Here is a 5757-nt window from a genome sequence, read left to right as displayed (position 1 = left end):
ACATGAAAAATACAACAACCAAAATCATTAACTGCGATAAATGTGGAATAGATGATTAAGAAAAACCCGGAAACTTGATTTTATACATAACAAAAATCAACAAAAAACATCTGATGTAGATTTTGGTTTAAGAAAAAAATAAACATGTTCAATCTGTTAGATTAAAGATGTATACTACATAAACAACAGAGTAAAACAACATACCTTCAAGATTTATGGTCGGATCTACAAAATCAGAAAAAAAAGAAGTTAATAGAGTTAAAAAAAAATTAAACATGTTCAATCGCTTAGATTAAAGATTTATGGGTTGTTGACGTTTTGACTTAATAGCAGTCATTCCTTGCCAATGTCACCTTCGTTTCCATGCTACGATTACGAGTACCTTGATGTTGCCATGACTGCTACTTCTAATGTCGTTGCTTGAAACGGAACCCTACGATTCTTTCACCGACAAGGTACATCTTTCACATTCCGTGTCACGTACTGAGGCACTACTCACTGCGTGGGTAGTTACACATTCCACACTATAATCGGTTGTCATTGCAAGAGTTGACTCCCATGAGTCACTAACTAGGGTTAAGAATTCGATTGTAGTCGATTTGCTGATGTTCGTTGCCGGTAATCAAGGTCGTCCAAATACTGAAGTCGGTAAAGTATTATGCTCATCCTCTTGTCCATCGGTCTGGCAAGTTGATTGAGTATTACACGGTATGTTGCGAGAGTGTTGCAGGAGTGGTCGCACTTCGGATTCCAAGTCGTCAATTCGTTGGGTTCCGGCAAACAATGAAGAGTGTGGGAGGTATAGACCAATCGTTGATGTTGCAACATCCAACACAGGGACGTTCATACAGGCACCTAACATTCTACACAGTTCGCTAGGCGTTCAGATGGGGGTTCAGGTAATATTCGATATCATCGAGATTCGTAAGGATTCAGTGAGGAGTGAAAAGATCACGGCCGAGTGAGAGACAACTACTGCTATGACTCCATAGACTGTTGTGTTTCACACCGATCAAATAATGGAACGGAACCCCTTTTTCACTTGTTAAGTCTCACTGGGACTCGCATGCACCCCACATTATTATTATGTGTGCACCCACAATAATATTGCGATTTGCATGCTCATCTCAGTTCCTCCTAACTCATGTTAAATGGTTCCTCAGACTCAGATGTCAAACGGGGGGGGGGGGGGGGTTGTCAAAATGATAAGATCACAGAATTCACAAGGACTATGACATACTACCAACGCATCATAATGCAAGCAAGCAATTCATGTAATCATGCTATAGTGACAAGTGTGTGTCCGTATGCTACATCATGAACAAATGTGTACTAGCCATGTAATGTATGCAACAGGTGAAAAAGACAAACCTTGCAATCTGGAGCCGAGTGTCATGGTCGTATTCACATTTTCAGAACTGTTCGGTTATAGTCTGGTTTTATAAAAACGTTTTTAAAACCAAGTTCACTATAACCAGTGGCTCTGATACCAAACTGTCACACCCCCAAATACCACCTAGGAAATGTCCCTGTCAGGCGTGCGACATACCAATAACGAGCCACTAATTACATTGAATGCGTACAAGTTTCAAAGTAAAATCCTTAATTATTAATAAAATACCATCAACAAGTTTAAGTGAAAACCAAGTTATTCAGCGGAAGCAAAATTAAACAGTTTCAAAACCAAAGTATTGTATCAAGAAATCAATAACATAATCCATCCAGTCGACCCATGACCACTCCAGCTACTCCAGACAGCAAGTTCCAATGCAAAACATCTAACGACCTACAAGCATGCAAACAAGTGTGTCAGACAACGCTGGTGAGCTCAAAGTTTTGTTAACGGGATTAGTTACCAGATGTGTGTTTAAAACAGTTCAACGTTTGTTTTGATGTTGTTATTACTCGATTACCGTATGTGGCGACTAGATATGAATGCCCAACCCCAATGCCTCCATTTAGGCATTGGTCATGATGTCAAGGTATCAAACAACCTTGAATAGATGTAAGGGGTCTTATATGTACACGATGTGAATGCCCAACCCCAATGCCTCTAACTAGGCATTGGTCATGAAGTCCAGGTAATTAGTTCACGCCCGTCCTTTCGGCCCGGTGTGAGGGTGCCAAACCTAATAGCGCTATCAACTAAATACCTCGTTGCTTCTTCAGCAACACGGTAGATGTATGGGGTCTTACATGATTTATACTGTGTTCAATAACCAACATCCCAAATAAACAGTTTACCCAGTATTCCCTTTAGAAATGTTTACCAGATGTCCCAAGCCACCGGGACGCATGCTTAGAAAAGTGCAGTGAACTCACCTTTGGTTTGCTCGGTAAGATTAGTTATGTATTCACAACGGATCAATCAAACCCTAATATCAGTTCCAGTAATAGTCAGTGTTATGCATACAAGGTTTGCATATCACCTATACAATTAATTCACGTATTCATCGTACACATAAAACACATTGTTCATGCATGCACACATATAGCTCAAGTCGTGACCGTTGGTCCATTCATCAAGTGTCGTCGGATAATAGCACAACATATGGTAGCTTAATTTCACTTCATGCATACACAGATAGTTTACCCGCAAGCCTTTCCAGCCCAACTATTATATAAGCGCGGCCCAAAGATTTGCTAGTCTAACCTAACATGTGTTAAGCCCAAACCCTCTACCCAGTTTATAATCTACTCCACTAATGTTCGGCCCACAATGTATCAGCCCAATAACAAATAACGAAAAGGACTTGGCTGGTGACCCAAGGTCACGCAACCGTCCACATACTTATGGATCAGCAGCCCCTATTTTCTATCCCCCATTACCCGGTTATAATCCACTCCATCCCACTCGGTTACCTGTGTAGTCACATGGCCCAAAGCAAAGCCTTAATCCCTTGCCTTCCTTTATGTTTTGCGAATGATCAGGCCCCAATTAATTTCATGTGTTTTGCAATCCACATTCCTCATTTGATCAGTGTCTAATTTAATTCAATTAGTTATGGATAGTATCAAAATAACCATCATATGCATCCTATGTTTAATTCAAATCAAAACAGTGATATATGGATGTATATATATTCCTAGAATTAAATAGCCAACTTGTGACTTGATTTACCAGTTTAATAATTCTGATCAAGATCGCAACCTTCTAATTTAACCATTTAATCAACTAACAATCATCAGAGCCATTATCGAGTACTATAGTCATGCAACACAGATTCATAACTCGACCTTGATTTCAGTTCCTATCAAATCATATTTAATTAAATTCAATACATCATTCAATAATTAAATCAACCACATGATCACATTACTACGTTGACCAACATGACCCCTAAAACAACACCATTATATTCAAATCAAATAAGTCATCATCATATCATCTAATACACATCATATTCTTACTGACAATCATTATTAAAATATATATACTGTTTGATTAAATCAACACATTGTCGCCACTATTTTTATGCAAGATCATCGGCTTTATTAGGCCATATGCTTTCCATCTTGTTGGACCAAAACAACTACTGTTATATCAACATTGATTATGAACCACGTATTGATTTCATCAAGTTCGATCAACCCTACATGGATATTAATCATCGATTGAATGATTTCTGAATTCGTGGTACCCCCTTAACCTCATATCCGTTTCATAACTATTCTTGTTACCACACCAAAAAAAGTCATATATTACCTAATGAAATCATGTTATCACCACCAGTTTGTAAGTTCACACAAAATCAAGTATTAATCAGCAAGATCAAAGAAATCATAAAGCATACTAACCGGGAGATCGTGTGCGATAGGAAACGCTGGAACGAGAGTGGTGTAGTTCTTCGAGAGATCAGAGGAATCGCCGTGAAGGGATGAGAATTAGGGTTCAGATGACTTGGGGTGTGCGTGCATGTTGGGAGTGTAAGGGAGTCACGCACATAACCATGGATATGTATTGGAGCCGAGGTATGTGATGGGCTCGGTTAGACTTCAAGTGTTCTGGGCCAAAGGAGTTAATCAATACATGAGGTGGGTTGGGCTTGGTTTGGATTCGAGTGAGGTTTGGGCCGAGAACCCTCTTAGCGGACCAAGTTCATTAAACAACTCACAAAGTAATGGTGCACATAAAACAATGTAAAACAATATGCTGGTACAGGACCGCTAGACAAATGCCAGACACTGATGCGTAGAAAGGACCCTTGAGGTTTCGGGTTGTCACATCATCCCCAACTTGAAAGAAATTTCGTCCCGAAATTTGATAAGCAACCCAAAGCAGTACGATGTTAAATCAAGATGACTGTGGATTTTCCCCAGGTGCCACATCATCCCTAACTTGAAAGGGAATTTCGTCCCGAAATTCGCCAATGATATCATAATTTGATACAACCGCTTGAACAACTGAGGATACTAGAGCTTACTCCGATCATTGCGTTCCCACGTGAACTCCCATCCACGTCTTGAGTTCCAACGAACTCTCACGATTGGAATTAAACTCTACTAACGAATCCTGACGTCCTGGTCCGTTATTTCAGTAGATTCTTCAACAGCTGCTACTTATCATTATCCAATTCGTCGGGTAACCCGAGTTCATAAGTCACGCCACCGATTCATTCCAGAAATCCAACTGTCCCAACGTATCGTAAACTAAGTTTGCCACGTTCTCCATAATGTTCCGCACCCTCCCAAGGTGAGACCTTCGATCATGACGCGTTCTCCTGCAGTGGACTCACAGTGTTTCCTAAGCTTATCTGCTTCCCTGACGGTCACCCGTTGCCGCCAAACGATTTCCGATCAGAACAATCTTCCCAAGAGGTTCGAGTACAAATTCTAGACCCGTGATTAGGTTGCCATCCACCTCAGTCCACGAGAAGATTGGCATTAACATCCTTGCAATGCCTCAAACAGAGCTGTATGGATACTAATACTGTAATGGCTGCAATAGAGCTCACCCAAAGTTAGGTGTCCTTCCCAAAAGTTTCCTAAAGTCAATCACGCTTACGCTCGAAGCATGTCTTCGTGTGCCAGGCTGGTTCGCTACTATGTCCGGTTGTCCTACAGTGATAAGTAATGCCCATCTCTAGATGTGAGCCAAGGGTGTTGTGTAATGCCTGCCATAAATCAGGTGTGGATCAGAAGTAGAGGTAACATGAGTTGGCAGCTCGTGCCTAAAAGTCACCTCTCCCAGAGGAATATTCACAAGCTATGGCGACTCGTTAGTGTCCTTGATTGCAATAAATACGCTGGTTATGCAAGATAATCAACGATCACCCAGGTGATACTATTCCCGTTCTGAGTTTTAGGTAGACCAGTGACAGAGTCCGTGGCAGTCTGTCCCAATTCTCCAAATGGGTGTTTCTAGTTGCTGATACTTCCCCTTGACTTTCCCCACAAGTCCAACATCATCCACATACGTAGCTAGGTGGGCCTTCATGCCCGATCACCAGTGCAAAACTCATGGATCCTAATATCCCTTATCAAGAATCTAGACGACTAGAATAACGATGCTGGTGTGCTTGCCCCATACAAGATCCGTACAGTTGCCGCATAGTGGGATCCACATTCGTTCTATGAAGTAGCGAATGTCGTCCGACCTGCCAAAGGTTGCTTCTCCATGCCCCGCTGGTTTGAACTTGAAAAATCCTCTTCCTTCAGTTTTTCAGTTTGAACAAAGCGAATCTGATTGGGTAGACTAGAGTCGATAGTGAGCCGTAAAGCTCGTGTACATTCAGGTTTCACAGTCGTAACCCTTCA

This window comes from Helianthus annuus, chromosome 9, assembly GCF_002127325.2.
Source record: "Helianthus annuus cultivar XRQ/B chromosome 9, HanXRQr2.0-SUNRISE, whole genome shotgun sequence".
In the NCBI taxonomy this organism is placed as follows: Eukaryota; Viridiplantae; Streptophyta; class Magnoliopsida; order Asterales; family Asteraceae; genus Helianthus; species Helianthus annuus.
The sequence above is the reverse complement of the archived record's forward strand: the minus strand, read 5'-3'. Positions refer to the sequence as shown.